Below are 21,721 nucleotides of genomic sequence, written 5' to 3' on the forward strand. Positions count from 1 at the left end.
TTTTTCACTAGTAGTGAATATTTTTGCCAATCTGCACCATGCATTTTAGTTTGCCAGGAAAACAGTGCATTGAAAAATGGCAATGCCATTATTAGAATTTTCAATACATTTGAAAAACAATGGGTCTGTTGGTGAAAAAATTCCATTAGTATTGTTAGAATTAGAATGCATGTTTTGCACTTATTTGGAAGAATATAATAAAGTGTTATTTAAAATGGCAACTTTGCGAATGTTTAGCACTGCTCGCAATGTAAAATGTTGCTGACAAATATAACATTCTGCATTATCACTAAGTAAAGGTTTAGCGCTAACACCTGCTTTCAAGTTTCATTAAATATTTTGTCGCAAAAAAGGTTTTGCGATTGTGAAATTTTATTAATCCACTGCAAACGTTCGCAAAAAATATCTGTACGCAAACTTTGCGATGAAGTCGTTGAGGTCTTTAATCAGTCTAAAAGGATGCAAACATGATCTTTGCACTAGTGAAACATATTACATCCCCCCTGTGGACTCCAATACATTTTCACCACTCCACACCAATAATTTTTCTGCATTTTTAAAAATTTAGGTGTTTCCCCTAAAAAAAGATTAAACTTCCATTTCATGAATTTTTAGGAAGCGAAAAGTGTCAGATTCGCCCATCACTACTTATCAATAGTCAATATAAGATATCCATAATCTGAAGTAATTCAAATATTTTCAGATATGAAAAAATATCTTTTAGTATACTTCCAGTGCAGGTTTGGACTTCAGTCCTTAAAGGAGAAGGAAAGATTAAAACTAAGTGAGCCTTATCAGAAAGGCCCATCTAAATATACCAGTAAACCCCCAAAGTAGTGCTGCTCTGAGTCCCCTGTCAAAAGAAACACAGCATTTCTTTCCTTCTATTGTGTACTCATGGGCTTCTGTATCAGACTTCCTGCCTTCAGCTTAAACCTCATTGCCCTGGGCAAGAACATGCTCAGTTTGCTCCTCTTCCCCCCCCTCCCTTCTCTGCTGTAATCTGAGCCCAGTGCAGGGAGAGACTCAGGCAGGAAGTGATGTCACACCATGTTAATACTGCAGCTCCTATCTTAAACAAACAAAGAGTTTCTAGAGCTTTTTACTCAGGTATGGTAAAACATTCTACAGAATAAATATAGCATTCTAGCTTGCACTATTGCAGCTAATCTATTGGCAATAAAATGCCTCCATAGCTTTCCTTCTCCTTTAAGAGGGATATAAATGAGCTGGAGAGAGTGCAGAGACGTGCAACTAAACTGGTTAGAGGGATGAAAGGCCCTAAATTATGAGGGTAGACTGTCAAGGTTGGGGTTGTTTTCTCTGGAAAAAAGGTGCTTGCAAGGGACATGATTACACTTTACAAGTACATTAGAGGACATAATAGACAAATAGCAGGGGACCTTTTTATGCATGAAGAGGATCACCACACCCTTTAGACTAGAGTAAAAGCATTTTAAGCAATGTAGGGGGCTCTTCACAGTGAGGGTAGTGAGGTTTTGGAATGCACTGCTGGATGATGTTGTGATGGCTGATTCTGTTTATGCCTTTAATAGTGGGAGGCTTGGATGATTTCTTGGACAGACATAATATCAAAGGTTATTGTGATACTAAACTCTATAGTTAGTATAGATATGTGTATATATAATTTATGTGAAGGTATGGAGGGGTGTGTGTATGGATGCTGTGTTTTTATTTGGAGGGGTTGAACTTGATGGACTTTGTCTTTTTTCAACCTGATTTAACTATGTAATTTTCTACATATTGAAATTTTTTTCTGGCCTTCAAGAGACATTTTATATTTTTTAAATGTATTTATTTAATTACTACAGTATGTGGAAAAGTATCTTGTGAGATATACACTAGGGATTATAGGGGGAATAGTGTTTATGATGGGATTTTGAAGCCCAAACCAGGAACACCAACATGCACAAAATAGATTGCAGTTCTTGTAGAGAAGTAACAAAGGATTGAGTCAAGGTCAAAGAAACAAAGTAGCAAGATTAAGATGGGTTTCATTTCATTTTCTTGGCAGTGATAAGGGCAGTAAAGCCTATGTACCAAGGGGAGCCAAAATGTTAGGCACTACTGAGTAAAAAAACATTGCTACATTTTTCATTGAACTGATGCTCCTGTTATGATAAAACTAACCTATGGAAAAACTCTAGGTGCTGCTCTGGCATCGCTTTACATTTAGATCTTCATTAGATCTCATCTGAGCAACAAAACATGGCTTCTGAGGAGGTAGAGATTTACCATTCCGGTTACCATAATATGGACTAAAAGGAGCCAAAGAGCCCTTTTATATTGCAAAACATACAATGTAAATCCTTGTGAAGTCATAAGGTGTTCACATGTCTCATGTTACACATAGCACTGCCTTAAAAATAAACATAATAAACAACTCCCATAGAAATTAATGAAGAGTTGCTGAATTTCACTTTAGGGGCTATATTTATCAAAAAGTGAAGTTAGAGATCACTACAGTCCGCTAGAATAAAATACTGCCTCTCTCCATTAATTTCTATAGGATTTTTAAAGGCGTATTAATCAAAGGGTGAACTTTCACTTTCACCCATTGATAAAAACTCTGTTAAAACTCCTATAGAAATGAATGGAGATTTTTAAAGGCATATTTATCAAAGAGTGAACTTTCACTTTCACCTATTGATAAATACTCTTTTACAACTCCCATAGAAATGAATGAAGAGTGGCTGAATTTCACTCTAGGGGGTATATTTATCAAAAAGTGAAGGTAGAGATCACCACAGTCCGCTAGAATGAAATGCTGCCTCTCTCCATTCATTTCTATAGGTTTTTTTAAGGCGTATTTATCAATGGGTGAAAATTCATCCTTTGATCGATATGCCTTTCAAAATCCCATAGAAATGAATGGAGAGTGGCAGAATTTCACTCTAGACAACTGTGGCAATCTCTAACTTCACTCTTTGAGAAATTGAACTTTCACTTTCACCCATTGATAAATGCTCTTTTAAAACTCCTATAGAAATAAATGGAGAGAGGTGGTATTTCACTCTAGTGGACTGTGGTGATCTCTAACTTCACTCTTTGTTAAATATACCCCTAGATGACTGTGGTGATCTCCAACTTCACTCTCTGAGTGAGAATTAAAGCCTTTCATTATTGGTTTTAAGGCAGTGCTTTATGTGTAACATGAGACATGAATATTACAGAGCTAAAACTATGAAAAGCACGAATAAAAACTGTGGCAGATGATGTAATGTTTGTTATTTTTGACAATACAAAGGTTTGTGTTATTTCACTCAAATTTCATAACTGACCACTGATGACATTACTATGGACCAATTTTAAAGATATTTACAGGATATTCATAGCTCTTGTGTATAAGAAAAGAATGATGTTTATATTAGGGCATACTCTTTGTTTTACTGAAAAGCATACAACTCAGAGACGGTGCAGAACTATAACTCAATGGCTAGAAGAATTGCAATCATAGTATAAAGTCGGTACTAATGTGCTGTTAATGGACAGTGGCAGCTTTTGGAATGGCATGAAGTGAATGCTAAATGGAAATTAATTTTCTTTAAAAAAAATCTTTATGCAATGAAATAAGACTTTTGTTTTATTAAAAGGAAGTATATAGCTATTTAATTCTGATAAAAAAAAACATGTAACGTTTAAAATAAAACTAAAAACCATACTTAACATACAGTAGGAGCAGAGGAAATTAAACATTTTCTTTACAGAATTGATGAGCACGTCCGTTGAGTCTACCTAGGCAATCTCTATCTCTTCCGTCATTTTGCTTCCTAACCAAGTGTCACAAGATGGTAGAAGTGACAAGCTTAAGAAAATGAAGATCTCATTCTGTTTGAATATTGCATTAACCCCCTGAGCCTCACAGCTTCATTTGTCAGCTATTCCATATCTCCTTACCCCCGCCAATGCTGACCCTTTTGGTCTGATTATGTATGATCAATGTGCACATTTACAGATCGGAACTTCCCATATATCCAGACCCTCGGCCTCAAGTCACTCATGCAGATAATAACAGCAGTTCTACTCACTTGCCCATTACTGCAAGCCTCATTAAATGCTAGGGATGTCACCAAAAGTCCCTTCACAGTCATTTTACTAAAAGGCTGCAAAATAATGACTGCAGTATAGAAAAATAATATTTTTCAGTATGTTAATGTTTCTTTGCTTTGTGTTTTGGGGAATATATCCACTAATTGCCTAGGAAGACTGAACATATATTTCTTTTGAAAGGATGTTCATATTCTAAACAATGGATTTACAGTAAGTCTGAAAGTTTAACTAAACAATATTAATCTACCGATGGCTTGTTAAATGATAAGGATTGGCACAAAGGATTATCTAGTCAGATCTTAAATTCCATAAAGGTTAAATGATTTTGGAAAAATTGAAAAAATATTTACCTACAGTACTATAAAAATAAACTTATTTTGCTCTGCTAATATTGCAGCTGCTATTTTGATTGTTTGTGTCATATTGTTTCAACATTGCTAAAATGAACCTATTTTATAATTAGCATTTATATTTAAAACCTACTGCCAACAATAACGTTTTCCAAATAAAAGTTAAAAACAAAATATAGATTTATACTTAATGCACAAGACTAAATGCATAAACTCTCTCTTACACATAGCACTGCCTTAAAAATAAAAATGAGAGGCTTTAACTCTCACGCAAGGAATCATGAGCAGAGGCATACAAATCACTCGATAATTTTCCTGTGGCCAACCATGCATATAGAACTGCTAGTTTAAAACCAAAAAAAGGTTAAGGATTGATTTACATGTGTTTGCCCAAGAATCCTAGGGGTATATTTATAAAAGAGTGAAGTTAAAGATCGCCACAGTCCGCTAGAGTGATATACCGACACTCTTCATTAATTTCTATGGGAATTTGAAAGGTGTATTTATTAAAGGATGAACTTTCACTTTAACCCATTGATAAATACTCTTTTACAACTCCCATAGAAATTAATGAAGTGTGGCTGAATTTCACTTTAGGGGCTATATTTATCAAAAAGTGAAGTTAGAGATCACCACAGTCCACTAGAATAAAATACTGCCTCTCTCCATTAATTTCTATAGGATTTTTAAAGGCATATTAATCAAAGGGTGAACTTTCACTTTCACCCATTGATAAATACTCTGTTAAAACTCCTATAGAAATGAATGGAGATTTTTAAAGGCATATTTATCAAAGATGAACTTTCACTTTCACCCATTGATAAATACTCTTTTACAACTCCCATAGAAATGAATGAAGAGTGGCTGAATTTCACTCTAGACTACTGTGGCAATCTCTAACTTCACTCTTTGAGGAATTGAACTTTCACTTTCACCCATGAGACACCTATGATTAAGTGCCGGAGGGTACGAAACGCGTAGGGTGGATCATGTGGGGTCAGTATGTATCGCTTTTTTAATGTAACTTAAATAATTATTTCTGTTTTAACTATTTGAAAGCCTTGGGACATATATCTTTTGATATAAACTCTCTTATACGTTGATTGCCTATGGAACTGGGGCGAGTCCCTTTGGCTTAATGCATATAGAGATTAATTGTGGACTCCCATTCAAAGATTGATATGGAGATTTTTAAAGGCTTATTTATCAAAGAATGAACTTTTACTTTCACCCATTGATAAATACTCTTTTAAAACTCCTATAGAAATAAATGGAGAGAGGCGGTATTTTACTCTAGTGGAACTAGGGAATATATCCACTAATTCCCTAGGAAGACTGAACATATATTTCTTTTGAAAGGATGTTCATATTCTAAACAATGGATTTAAGTCTGAAAGTTTATCTAAAAATTATTAATCTACCGATGGCTTGTTAAATGATAAGGATTGGCACAAAGGATTATCTAGTCAGATCTTAAATTCCATAAAGTTTAAATGATTTTGGAAAAATTTAAAAAATATTTACCTACAGTACTATAAAAATTTATTTTGCTCTGCTAATATTGCAGCTGCTATTTTTATTGTTTGTGTCATATTGTTTCAACATTGCTAAAATGAACCTATTTTATAATTAGCATTTATATTTAAAACCTACTGCCAACAATAACGTTTTTCAAATAAAAGTAAAAACAAAATATAGATTTATACTCAATGCACAAGACTAAATGCATAAAATCTCTCTCTCTCTCTATACCACTGAGTGAGTTGACTCGTGTAAGTTTTTATCCCCCCCCTGATCCTGACAGTGTAGTATTTGCCCTAATTTGCATGTCGTGCTATCTTTCTTAAACCATAAGGGGCAGTAGACACCCTTTTTCAATGTTTCACGAGGGCTTGTGGTGAACAATGTTTTATTTATGCAATATCTATGGTTTTATTTATATCTTACAATAAACCAAAACATTAAGCCACTTACATAGTCAAACTACCTGTAGAACTTATTGGTTCTGCTAAATCACTGTTAGAAGTGAAGCACAGTAGTAAAGCAATGCCCACAAATACATCCTCTGTTTCATGACTGTCCTGACAATTTATAACTGTCCTTTCATTCTCAAACAAGTATCAATTATTGAAAATACCAAGATAAACTAACCACGTAAATTATCGAATTATGGTGCTCTGATGGATTTTGTCTTGCCAGATCCACAGACATGAACAGGGCCTGTTATCCAGAATGCTCCGGGATCTTGGTCAATCTGTAATCTCCATATCTTGTCTACTAAAAAATAATTAATTAAAACCAAGCATCTGTGAGACAGAATTCTGCAAGTTATTCTTCTCTATGCCACAACAAATCACAGACTTTCCTCTTCTGAGGCCATACCCACTAAGGACAGACTTATACAGGTGAAATTCTTCAGTCACATTTACTACACACCAGAGAGACTGGCAAGAATCTATCCCGATACATCAAATACTTGCTATAGAGGCTACTCTGACAAGATCACCTTCTTCCATATGTTGAGGCAATGTCCAGCAATACAGAAATACTGGATTGATATATGAACACTTCACATACACCTACTCCACTGCTAAGCTGAACGGGAGTAGCAGATAACCTTCTTTTAAAAACATGCAGCAAACAATTGCTTATACAACTACTGTTTTTAGCCAAGAATCTTATATTATTGAATTGGAAATCAACTCGAGCTCCTTCAAATAAAGGAGAACTGACACCAATTATAGTGTCCTATCCATTGATTTCTACTTTATCAATAAAAAATAAGAATAAAGTGTTTTTTCTAAGTTTAGTGTATTACTTTATGAAAAAAATATCTGTTATCCCAGCTTCCTCAACCATGCAGTTTCCAATCCCATACAATCAAGATCAAAAACGGAATAGTTGACAACAAGACGTCATCAGCATTAGTTCAGTGTACACACCTCCCTCCTGACCAAACCAGCCCTGACATGCCTTCTGCGTTGCATCCCTCTGTAGGAGACAGTCGCCCCATTTTTTTTTCATGTGGCAATGATGACATCATAAAGACGCCACTTCCAAGAAACTTACTATTTGTATTATGGGGATTGTAGTCCAAAGTTGAAATTCATTAATTGAAGCAATAGGTTAGCACTTTTGATGTTTCAACTATCTAGTTAACAATCCCCCTCCACATTTACACTATAAAAGGGTTTTAATAAGGTGCCAAAATTCATATATATTATTCATATACTGTATGCACTTATTATTTAACTTTTGCAATGAAACCATCAAATTAAGTGTTACTATTACTCATTTAATGAATGTATGTGTTGTATGATATTTCTAAAAATAAAAAATATGTTAAATGTCGTGTCCATTGTCTTTTCTTTATATTGTTATAATGTGACTGATTGTAGAATAACTATGATAATGCACATGTTAATCTTATTTGTACAAATTTTGTCTAACTGTTGCCTAAATGAACTAAGTAACAAACATAGTATAAGTGCCACAGTGACAGAATTCTCTTTTATACAGATAGCTAGAATCTCAACCATAAATAAGGGCAATAGTATTACAATGGGGATGACATAGGACCTATGCCACTGGGACAGATTGCTGTCTTATAAAGACAGCTAGAATCTTAGCCATAAAGTAGAGCAATATTTGCAATATTTATATAACCCTCAGTGACATTATCCCTTATAATACACACGTGATACTCAGGGGCCCATTCACTAAGTTCGAGTGAAGGAATAGAAGAAAAAAAACTTCGAATTTCGAAGTGTTTTTTTGGCTACTTCGACTATCGAATGGGCTACTTCGACCTTTGACTACGACTTCGACTTCGAATCGAACGATTCCAAATAAAAATCGTTCGACCATTCGATAGTCAAAGTACTGTCTCTTTAAGAAAAAACTTCGACCCCCTAGTTCGCCACCTAAAAGCTACCGAAGTCCATGTTAGCCTATGGGGAAAGTCCCCATAGGCTTTCAAAGTTTTTTCTGATCGAAGGATAATCCTTCGATCGATGGATTAAAATCCTTCGAATCATTCGATTCGAAGGATTTAATCATTCAATCGAGCGATTATCGTGGGATCAAACGAATTGCGCAAAATCCTTTGACTTCGATATTCGAAGTCGAAGGATTTTAATTCGCCAGTCGAATATCGAGGGTTAATTAACCCTCGATATTCGACCCTTAATACATCTGCCCCTCAGAGTTCCATGTATAACTCAGCCTGCAGCCTGCATTTATACTTCAATGCATGAAATGCATAGTTTTATGTATTTATATACTTTCATTTTTTCATAGGTTCTAAAGATAAAAAAAATGCTAAATGCTACGTGAAGTCGTGTCCAAATTCCGCCTTGTGAGGGACAGAGGCAAGACATAATGCATGTTTTTCCAGCAAACTTTGAGATTATTAAAAAATGGCTTCTTTGCATTGGTCAAAATTAGCACAATCTTGAGGAATTTTCTCAATATGTTTTGGATGCTAAAAACAGATGTTTTCCAGATATGTTATAATTAGCATTTATATTTAAAGCCTACTGCCAACAATAACGTTTTTCAAATAAAAGTAAAAACAAAATATAGATTTATACTCAATGCACAAGACTAAATGCATAAAATTTCTCTCTCTCTCTATACCACTGAGTGAGTTGACTCATGTAAGTTTTTATCCCCCCCCCCGATCCTGAAAGTGTAGTATTTGCCCTAATTTGCATGTCATGCTATCTTTCTTAAACCATAAGGGGCAGTAGACACCCTTTTTCAATGTTTCACGAGGGCTTGTGGTGAACAATGTTTTATTTATGCAATATCTATGGTTTTATTTATATCTTACAATAAACCAAAACATTAAGCCACTTACATAGTCAAACTACCTGTAGAACTTATTGGTTCTGCTAAATCACTGTTAGAAGTGAAGCACAGTAGTAAAGCAATGCCCACAAATACATCCTCTGTTTCATGACTGTCCTGACAATTTATAACTGTCCTTTCATTCTCAAACAAGTATCAATTATTGAAAATACCAAGATAAACTAACCACGTAAATTATCGAATTATGGTGCTCTGATGGATTTTGTCTTGCCAGATCCACAGACATGAACAGGGCCTGTTATCCAGAATGCTCCGGGATCTTGGTCAATCTGTAATCTCCATATCTTGTCTACTAAAAAATAATTAATTAAAACCAAGCATCTGTGAGACAGAATTCTGCAAGTTATTCTTCTCTATGCCACAACAAATCACAGACTTTCCTCTTCTGAGGCCATACCCACTAAGGACAGACTTATACAGGTGAAATTCTTCAGTCACATTTACTACACACCAGAGAGACTGGCAAGAATCTATCCCGATACATCAAATACTTGCTATAGAGGCTACTCTGACAAGATCACCTTCTTCCATATGTTGAGGCAATGTCCAGCAATACAGAAATACTGGATTGATATATGAACACTTCACATACACCTACTCCACTGCTAAGCTGAACGGGAGTAGCAGATAACCTTCTTTTAAAAACATGCAGCAAACAATTGCTTATACAACTACTGTTTTTAGCCAAGAATCTTATATTATTGAATTGGAAATCAACTCGAGCTCCTTCAAATAAAGGAGAACTGACACCAATTATAGTGTCCTATCCATTGATTTCTACTTTATCAATAAAAAATAAGAATAAAGTGTTTTTTCTAAGTTTAGTGTATTACTTTATGAAAAAAATATCTGTTATCCCAGCTTCCTCAACCATGCAGTTTCCAATCCCATAAATCAAGATCAAAAACGGAATAGTTGACAACAAGACGTCATCAGCATTAGTTCAGTGTACACACCTCCCTCCTGACCAAACCAGCCCTGACATGCCTTCTGCGTTGCATCCCTCTGTAGGAGACAGTCGCCCCATTTTTTTTTTCATGTGGCAATGATGACATCATAAAGACGCCACTTCCAAGAAACTTACTATTTGTATTATGGGGATTGTAGTCCAAAATTGAAATTCATTAATTGAAGCAATAGGTTAGCACTTTTGATGTTTCAACTATCTAGTTAACAATCCCCCTCCACATTTACACTATAAAAGGGTTTTAATAAGGTGCCAAAATTCATATATATTATTCATATACTGTATGCACTTATTATTTAACTTTTGCAATGAAACCATCAAATTAAGTGTTACTATTACTCATTTAATGAATGTATGTGTTGTATGATATTTCTAAAAATAAAAAATATGTTAAATGTCGTGTCCATTGTCTTTTCTTTATATTGTTATAATGTGACTGATTGTAAAATAACTATGATAATGCACATGTTAATCTTATTTGTACAAATTTTGTCTAACTGTTGCCTAAATGAACTAAGTAACAAACATAGTACTAGAGAGGTACATTTCCTGAAGAAAATGTGAGTGGTGCTTGCCGTGGCAAAACTCAGGCCCAAATCTGATTGGCTGTTGTTGCCCCGCCCCTTTTTTTCCTAATTGTGAACCACAGTCACTCAGTGACTAACATACCAAAGTTTGGGAATGCTGTCATTTAATGTGTAAAAATGGCAGCATTTCTATTTTTTTCTATTGAAAATCAATGAATGAAATTTGATTGGTTGTTGGTGGCTCCGCCCACTTTTTCTAAACTTGAAGTGGAAACCCCCAGCGACCACATTTGTGATATTCAAGGTCCCTGACATCAATACTGAGAGAATGGCAGCCTTCTTAATTTTTCCCATTAAAACCAATCAAAGAAATCTGATTGGTTGGTTTTGGCTCCACCCACTTTTCTTAATTTTAATCCCAGTCCCCCAGTGACCAACTGTGCCAACTTTGAGGAGGCTGCCATTAACCGTCTAAGAGCGGCAGCAGTTTAAAATTTTCCTATTTAATTGAATGGCTGAAATTTGATTGGCTGTTGTAGACATACATAGTAACATAGTAACATAGTAAGTAAGGTTGAAAAAAGACACATGTCCATCGAGTTCAACCTTTTTTTTTTTTTTTTTTTTTTTTTTTTAGACTCCGCCCACTTTTTGTAAATTTTGGCTGCAGTCACCCAGTGACCCACGGTGCCAAGTTTGGGAGCTCTGGCTTTATTACTGTGAGAATTACAGCTGTTTACATTTTCTCATTGAAGTCAATAGGGAAAATCTGATTGGTTGTTTGCGGCTCCGCTCACTTTTTTGGGTCCCCAAAATAGGACAGAAAAGTCACAACACCCCATTCCCGAATAAGCTGAACGGTTTGACACCTCATTCATGGGTCTGCGACAAACTAGTTATTCGATAAATTCCCCATTATAAGTCAATGGGGCAAATTTGGGGACCTCTCCTGCCCCGGGGGTAAAACTTATACCCTCGTGTGGTGTATCATCTGACACAGGTCGCAAACGCAAACCTCTTCAAATGTGGTAAATTTAACGTTTCTACAAGATTCCCTCTCTGCGCTAGAATCCGTCAAAAGTTGGCCTCAATGTTAATCTATGGGACTTTTCGGGGTGGTTAATTGCCCCCGCAAGGGGCAATTAACCACCCACCCCTTAGAAAAGTCATACCACCCCATTCCCGATTAAGCCGCACGATTTGACACCTCATTCATGGGTCTAGGACAAACGGTGCGGGACTAGTTACGCGCCAAACTTTCATACGGAAGAAGAATAAAAACTAGAGAGGTACATTTCCTGAAGAAAATGTGAGTGGTGCTTGCCGTGGCAAAACTCAGGCCCAAATCTGATTGGCTGTTGTTGCCCCGCCCCTTTTTTTCCTAATTGTGAACCACAGTCACTCAGTGACTAACATACCAAAGTTTGGGAATGCTGTCATTTAATGTGTAAAAATGGCAGCATTTCTATTTTTTTCTATTGAAAATCAATGAATGAAATTTGATTGGTTGTTGGTGGCTCCGCCCACTTTTTCTAAACTTGAAGTGGAAACCCCCAGCGACCACATTTGTGATATTCAAGGTCCCTGACATCAATACTGAGAGAATGGCAGCCTTCTTAATTTTCCCATTAAAACCAATCAAAGAAATCTGATTGGTTGGTTTTGGCTCCACCCACTTTTCTTAATTTTAATCCCAGTCCCCCAGTGACCAACTGTGCCAATTTTGGGGAGGCTGCCATTAACCGTCTAAGAGCGGCAGCAGTTTAAAATTTTCCTATTTAATTGAATGGCTGAAATTTGATTGGCTGTTATAGACTCCGCCCACTTTTTGTAAATTTTGGCTGCAGTCACCCAGTGACCCACGGTGCCAAGTTTGGGAGCTCTGGCTTTATTACTGTGAGAATTACAGATGTTTACATTTTCTCATTGAAGTCAATAGGGAAAATCTGATTGGTTGTTTGCGGCTCCGCTCACTTTTTTGGGTCCCCAAAATAGGACAGAAAAGTCACAACACCCCATTCCCGAATAAGCTGAACGGTTTGACACCTCATTCATGGGTCTGCGACAAACTAATTATTCGATAAATTCCCCATTATAAGTCAATGGGGCAAATTTGGGGACCTCTCCTGCCCCGGGGGTAAAACTTATACCCTCGTGTGGGGTATCATCTGACACAGGTCGCAAACCTCTTCAAATGTGGTAAATTTAACGTTTCTACAAGATTCCCTCTCTGCGCTAGAATCCGTCAAAAGTTGGCCTCAATGTTAATCTATGGGACTTTTCGGGGTGGTTAATTGCCCCCGCAAGGGGCAATTAACCACCCACCCCTTAGAAAAGTCATACCACCCCATTCCCGATTAAGCCGCACGATTTGACACCTCATTCATGGGTCTAGGACAAACGGTGCGGGACTAGTTACGCGCCAAACTTTCATACGGAAGAAGAATAAAAACTAGAGAGGTACATTTCCTGAAGAAAATGTGAGTGGTGCTTGCCGTGGCAAAACTCAGGCCCCCCATATATGTTGGGTGTCTTGCCCAGTCGCCCCTGGTGCCTAGAGAGTACACAAAGTCGGTAGAATCCGGATTAAACCGGTGAAATTTAAAGCCAACCAAATTTTACCATTGAAATCAATCCAAACAAACTGGCTATTTTTGGCTCCGCCCACTTTTAAAAATTTGCAACCCAGTCACCAAATGGATCAAGTTTGAGCACTCTTACATTAACAGTGTAAGAATGACAGGAATTTAAATATTCCCATTGAATAGCGTTAGGTAAAATTTGATTGGCTGTCTTAAGCTCCGCCCATTTTTCTGAATTTTAACCCCAGTTACCTAGTCATGGTCAGTGCCAAGTTTGGGGCCTCCGGTTTTAAAACTGTGAGAACGGCGGTAATCAAAAATTTTACATTGAAGTCAATAGGTGAAAACGGATTGGCTGTTTATGGCTCCACCCACTTTTCCTAAATTTTGACCGCAGTCACCCAGTGAGTAATTGAGCCAAGTTTGGTACACCTAGCATTTAAACCGTGATAATAGCAGCAGTTTATCATTTTTCATTAAGGTCAAAGGCTGAAATCTGATTGGCTGTTGTTGCCCCGCCCCTTTTTTTCCTAATTGTGAACCACAGTCACTCAGTGACTAACATACCAAAGTTTGGGAATGCTGTCATTTAATGTGTAAAAATGGCAGCATTTCTATTTTTTTCTATTGAAAATCAATGAATGAAATTTGATTGGTTGTTGGTGGCTCCGCCCACTTTTGCTAAACTTGAAGTGGAAACCCCCAGCGACCACATTTGTGATATTCAAGGTCCCTGACATCAATACTGAGAGAATGGCAGCCTTCTTAATTTTTCCCATTAAAACCAATCAAAGAAATCTGATTGGTTGGTTTTGGCTCCACCCACTTTTCTTAATTTTAATCCCAGTCCCCCAGTGACCAACTGTGCCAACTTTGAGGAGGCTGCCATTAACCGTCTAAGAGCGGCAGCAATTTAAAATTTTCCTATTTAATTGAATGGCTGAAATTTGATTGGCTGTTGTAGACTCCGCCCACTTTTTGTAAATTTTGGCCGCAGTCACCCAGTGACCCACGGTGCCAAGTTTGGGAGCTCTGGCTTTATTACTGTGAGAATTACAGCTGTTTACATTTTCTCATTGAAGTCAATAGGGAAAATCTGATTGGTTGTTTGCGGCTCCGCTCACTTTTTTGGGTCCCCAAAATAGGACAGAAAAGTCACAACACCCCATTCCCGAATAAGCTGAACGGTTTGACACCTCATTCATGGGTCTGCGACAAACTAATTATTCGATAAATTCCCCATTATAAGTCAATGGGGCAAATTTGGGGACCTCTCCTGCCCCGGGGGTAAAACTTATACCCTCGTGTGGGGTATCATCTGACACAGGTCGCAAACCTCTTCAAATGTGGTAAATTTAACGTTTCTACAAGATTCCCTCTCTGCGCTAGAATCCGTCAAAAGTTGGCCTCAATGTTAATCTATGGGACTTTTCGGGGTGGTTAATTGCCCCTGCAAGGGGCAATTAACCACCCACCCCTTAGAAAAGTCATACCACCCCATTCCCGATTAAGCCGCACGATTTGACACCTCATTCATGGGTCTAGGACAAACGGTGCGGGACTAGTTACGCGCCAAACTTTCATACGGAAGAAGAATAAAAATAAGTTTGCAAGATAACAGTAGTGATGCTTTGCTTCGCAAGCACCACTAATAAGTTTGCAAGATAACAGTAGTGATGCTTTGCTTCGCAAGCACCACTAATAAGTGCCACAGTGACAGAATTCTCTTTTATACAGATAGCTAGAATCTCAACCATAAATAAGGGCAATAGTATTACAATGGGGATGACATAGGATCTATGCCACTGGGACAGATTGCTGTCTTATAAAGACAGCTAGAATCTTAGCCATAAAGTAGAGCAATATTTGCAATATTTATATAACCCTCAGTGACATTATCCCTTGTAATACACACGTGATACTCAGGGGCCCATTCACTAAGTTCGAGTGAAGGAATAGAAGAAAAAAAACTTCGAATTTCGAAGTGTTTTTGTGGCTACTTCGACTATCGAATGGGCTACTTCGACCTTTGACTACGACTTCGACTTCGAATCGAACGATTCCAAATAAAAATCGTTCGACCATTCGATAGTCAAAGTACTGTCTCTTTAAGAAAAAACTTCGACCCCCTAGTTCGCCACCTAAAAGCTACCGAAGTCCATGTTAGCCTATGGGGAAGGTCCCCATAGGCTTTCAAACTTTTTTCTGATCGAAGGATAATCCTTCGATCGATGGATTAAAATCCTTCGAATCATTCGATTCGAAGGATTTAATCATTCAATCGAGCGATTATCGTGGGATCAAACGAATTGCGCAAAATCCTTTGACTTCGATATTCGAAGTCGAAGGATTTTAATTCGCCAGTCGAATATCGAGGGTTAATTAACCCTCGATATTCGACCCTTAATACATCTGCCCCTCAGAGTTCCATGTATAACTCAGCCTGCAGCCTGCATTTATACTTCAATGCATGAAATGCATAGTTTTATGTATTTATATACTTTCATTTTTTCTAGGTTCTAAAGATAAAAAAAATGCTAAATGCTACGTGAAGTCGTGTCCAAATTCCGCCTTGTGAGGGACAGAGGCAAGACATAATGCATGTTTTTCCAGCAAACTTTGAGATTATTAAAAAATGGCTTCTTTGCATTGGTCAAAATTAGCACAATCTTGAGGAATTTTCTCAATATGTTTTGGATGCTAAAAACAGATGTTTTCCAGATATGTTCTGATCATTTTTCTCCAGACTGTTATGTGTGGAATGCTACAAGGAAAATGTTTAGAAAAGATGTGGGTCTAACTATATTTCATGATCCATGTAAGCAGTCTCAACAAATAGTCTAACAAAGCGCTAATAGTGATATTTCAGGGCATGCTATGTCCTCAGATGTTTCATCTAATGAAACAATTGCAAGTTGTTCTAATTCATTTTCATGTCCCTCTACCTCCAATGTGATTGAAGAGCCACTTGTGCTCATACCATTATCTTACTTTTTAAAATTACAAGTGAAAAAGTGTGATGTTGGGACCAAATTTTTAAAAACAAAAACTACGGGTATTTACAGTTCCTAAAAAGAAATTCACAAAAATACATGTACATAAACACAACAGACAACAACACCAAAAGAAGTTAGAGTGAATCTTATCAAGACATGCTCCATTCAACACTGATAAAACAAGTTTTAAGGCAACAGCCTGAATTTGAAGCTATCAAGCTTATACCGTTTCTTTTTATAATGATCGTGTTAAGAAGAATTAACAATAACCGGTATTGGGCAGTAAGATTCTCCTGGATTTAGTGCAAAATATTGCACATATACAATTTTGGATTCAAGCACCAATAAAATAATACATTTCAAAATAGACCACATTTCTAAGTCTGCAAATCTGGAGACAATTGCATTCAAAAAAGCAACAGAAAAGCTTAAAGATCATAAAATCAGTGTCAACATTTTGTTCACAGACTGTGATGCTACAATAAGGAAAATTATTAGAGATGACTATGCAGAGATCAGTCACCAATTTGCCATCTGGCCCTTTGCCAAATCTCTGCGCAATAAACTAGTGCCAGCAAGTAAGAAGAAACAATATTCATATCTGTCTGCATAAAACCCACAATCAACATGCAGAGCAAATGTGTCATTTAAATGTGGAGTTACATTCCTAATCACATGATGAATATTCATGAGTGGCCGGGAACAGGGAAATTTTACCATAAGTGCAGTCATCCTCCACTTTCAGAAGACACCATGAGAAAAGGGAAGTTGTTACGCAGACAGTCAACAGCAATAACCATTGCAATAACCAGGTTCTAAACCATAATTCTTAAGTGGTTTGAAACACCTATCCAATTTCTGCCACACTGGCAAACTTTCATAGCAGTGCTCTAAAATAAAAATTAAATAGATCTCACTATTTCTTTGAGGGCATGGTTGCTAGAACTCAGCTTGCAATACTGGACCATAACAGTAACATAAATTGTCCACCTGTAACTTTAAAATGACCACTGCTGCCAGATCAAAGAGCTGGGGAGTTACGGCATAAAACAGGATTTTCCAAAAGTAAAAAGAGTGAAACGTTAAACCCATTTTTGAAAAAAGCAGCAGTGACTTTTTGTTTCAAATTCTGCAGGATACCATGCAGAATGGGAAAAACATTTTTTTTCAAAATGAATCAGTTAATAGTGTTGCTCCAGCAGAATTCTGCACTGAAATCCATTTCTCAAAAGAGCAAACAGATTTTTTTTATATTCAATTTTGAAATCTGACATGGGGCTAGACATATTGTCAATTTTCCAGCTGCCCCAAGTCATGTGACTTGTGCTCTGTTAAACTTGAATCACTCTTTACTGCTGTACTGCAAGTCCCTTTTTTCCCCCAGCAGCCAAACAAAAGAACAATGGGAAGGTATCAAGATAGCAGCTCCCTAACACAAGATAACAGCTCCCTGGTAGATCTAAGAGCAACACTCAATAGTAAAAACCCATGTCCCACTGAGACACATTCAGTAACATTGAAAAGGAAAAACAGCATGTTTTCCGATGACAGGATCCCTTTAAGCTACCTCGTGTTTTTGGCATACCAAAGAATATATCTTATAACACTTGAGAGAAAAAGAAGCAATGCATCGTCATCTCTCAAGATTATGATTAAATATTCTAGACTACACTGGTAGGTAACATTCACTGTTTGTCAGTACTGAAGTTAACTAAACTAAAGTGTTGCATGAGCTATTTAAAAAGAAATGTGTTAGGACACATAAGAAACTTGTGTTTAACCCAACAATCCATCTAAAGATCATTTGTAGCTACAACATGGAAATAAATACACCTTAAAAGATTACAGAACATTCTTTGGTAAATTAATACATTCAATGCATGTTTTGTTAACTCACAAAACAATCACATTTCTTAAGCAATTATTATATGATAAGCATACTTAAGTAATCAGAAGAATTAGACTTCCTCAGCCATAGCAGTTGCTGGGTTATCATTGGCCCAATAAAAACCACAGTACATTTTTTTGGGATCAGGAAAAGTTTGTTACATTTTTGACCACACGTGCTGTGATAGGGATTCGATTGTCCAAAAATCCAAGAATCCATATGGTAAATGAACGATAAGCAGCATTATGTAATACACTGCAAAAAGAAAAAAAGTTAAAAAGACATTAGCAACAAGTGACCTAGACATAGAAGAGCACTGTGCAGCAGTGATGTAAACTCTATTTCTCTGTGGGATTGTAAATTGTATAGGCAAGCCCAAGTGAAACAGATTGCTAAATTTCTTAGGCTGATGCTGCTTTTCAGATAAAACTACACCAGCCCGTGGAACAACTGTCCCAGTGCAGCAATAGAAATTTCTTATCTATAGACCTTCCATGCTTTGGGTTTTGACTATTACTTATGTGCAATATAGTTAACCAGGGCAGCCTTCAGAAATCACTGGCCCTCTTTGACAACATTTTCTGGGCCCCCTGGTCCCTGCCCCCAAGCCCCACCCCATAGCTCACCCACCCCACAGTAGAAAGGCCAAACAGAGCTAAAACAGTAACCCCCCTAAGTCACTGGTAGCCACTGGTGGTCAGCCCCCCACACATATTATAAAAAAGCCATTGGAGTAAAATAAATTGATGGCCTGCCCCCCCACACACACAAGTTATAAAAAGCCACTGGTAGCTAGGACTCTCCTATGTTAAAAAAAAATATTGGTGGCCAGCCCATTTAAAACAAATTGCTTGCCAGGGTACCACATGAATTTTATATATCAGTGAGAAAATTGGTAGGGTTTATAGTAACATATAGTAACATACTTTAAAAAGCAGGGGTTATTTTCCAGCACGCTACCTTTGCTGTGTATTGACCAAGTACATCAATCTTTTAAAGGCATACCACTCACCTTGGATAAATTGCCATTGATTGTAGAAAGGAGAGCACTCAACAAAGCAGATTACTGCTGAAATTAGGTTTTATTTCAGACTTGCTGACACAACGTGTTTCGGGCCCAGAATAGTGCCCCTTCTAAGTGTAACAGCTAACAGTACACCAAATGGCTATTTAAGCCCACCTTGCACAACCCCCACCAAAAACCAATTAGCATAACTAGTCCAATCACTTTAAGTGCACCTGTGTATGGTTGTTGGAGGCCAGAGGAAATTGAGAAAGTTCATGTGTTAAATAAAGTAACAAAGTAGTTCATATAATATCCATTTAAGCACAACATAGTGTCCATCATAATTGTTGCAAATGGTTCACACAGTGTGAATACATAGTGTCCATCATGTACCTGTTAAAATCAAAGGAAACATAGGTACTGCACAATGAAATGCCTATCCTATGTACTTATATGCATGATCAAGAGTATTACTTATGGGAAAAAAAACCAGCAATTTTTTTATCAGTAAGCTTACCCTTATCGTGTCTGGATTGCTGGTGTAGTCTATTTTCACAAATTTCAAGATCTACAAGAATTAAGGTCAATATTGATTATCAAAGAAATGGTTTTAGACTCCATGCATCATCTTACCCATTAGGTATTAGGACTTGCCACCTCAATTGCATTGTTTAAATTCATAAAAATGTCTAGACACTTGTGTATCAGTCTGTGTGTTACTCTTAAAATTTCTTATATTTCCTTTATGTTCCTGTATCCTATTTTTTTCACCTCTCTTGTAGTTTGGCCAACATAGCCAAATCCACATGGGCACTTAAGCAGATAGACAACATATGAGGAATTACAGGTGGCGTACATGTTAAGATTTATTTCATGTCCCTTAGTCGGATGGTTAATCTTAGTACCCTTTATGATTGAGGGACAGCAATTGCAGCCTTAACAGGGATATTTACCTTTTTTAGGTTTACCAAAGTAAAGGTATTTCCTGGGAGTGATGTCTGATGGGCATAGCTTGTCCTTAAGGGTAGGGCCCCATTTATAGCAAAAAAGTGAAGGGTAGTTAAATAAATGGCGAAAATTCTTATCTGTTTGGATCACTGGCCAATATTTACTAATAACTTTTTCCAGCTTGCTGCTAGTATGATTATAGGTGGAAACAAATGATATCATTTGGTTAGAAGTCTGTTTCTGCTTTTTTACCATAAGGCTGTCTCGTTCAAGGCTATCTACCTCTGCCTTGCTTTATGAACAAGTTCTTTTTTATAGCCTTTCTATAGGAAGTGTTTAGTGAGGGAGTTTTTAGCTTCTTCATATTTGTTGGGTCTAGAGGAGAATCTTTTTTCCCCTTATGAATTGCCCTTTAGGGATTGCTCTTTTAACTTTTGGGCTGTGAAAGCAATTTGCATGCAACAAATTGTTTTATCCACTGGCTTCCTGTACAAGTCAGTGTGTATTCTGCCCTCTAATACGCTTAATTTCACATCCAGAAAATTTATTTCTGGTGAGGAAACCTTGTAGGTAAATTTAATAGTTTTGTGACTCATATTTGCCTCATTTAGCATATCTTTAAGCAAATCTTCTGAGCCATGCCATAGTAAAAGGATATCATCAATAAACCTATAATATGCGAAAATGGAATGGCAAAAAGGTTCCTTTTCAAGAAAAAACTTCTTCTCTAGGGTATGTACAAATTAGTTAGCGTATGAGGAAGCAACTGTTGCCCCCACTGAAATAAAGAAAGAAATTTGTTTCAGCATCATCAATTATCTGGTTCTGCCATGCTTCTTCCACAATTAAATCAATTTCCATCTTTATAATGGTAGTGGGATCATAGCCAATCATGGCATAGTGCCCTGGAATGTTTAGCTGCCTATGGGCTTCAGTGGTGTATGCTTCTCTATCAAGAATATCTATCCGATTTACAAATAATTATGTTATTATTCTGTAAAGCTCGCATTGCATTTAATTGTGACTATGAAGATTTTCATTCATCCAGTTCATGGTAGCTCTAGTATAGGTTAATCTAAAACAACTGGACTTGCTGAGTAATCATAGAAGACGTTTCACTACTCATCCGAGCAGCTTCTTCAGTTCAACTGGTATGGGAAGTTCTCTGCATAGAAACTCTTAATTTCAGATGTCACCTCTCTAAAGAGTTACAATGTGCCATTGTGATTGGAAGAGTTTATATGCCAAGAACTTGCCCATACCAGTCAGTTGAACTGAAGAAGCTGCTCGGATGAGTAGTGACACGTCTTTTATGATTTTTCAGCAAGTCCAGTTGTTTTAGATTTACCTATACTAGATATTGCATTTAATTCATTCTTACTTAAATTATTGGTATGCAATGTTTTATTTGTTTCCCACATTTTACTAATTTCAGCAAGGACAATATGTTCAAATGCTTGGACAGAATCGTTATCAATTTTGGGTAGCATGGTACTAGGTTTTTTGAAACATTT

The sequence above is a fragment of the Xenopus laevis genome, chromosome 1S (assembly GCF_017654675.1).
Source record: "Xenopus laevis strain J_2021 chromosome 1S, Xenopus_laevis_v10.1, whole genome shotgun sequence".
Classification (NCBI taxonomy): Eukaryota; Metazoa; Chordata; class Amphibia; order Anura; family Pipidae; genus Xenopus; species Xenopus laevis.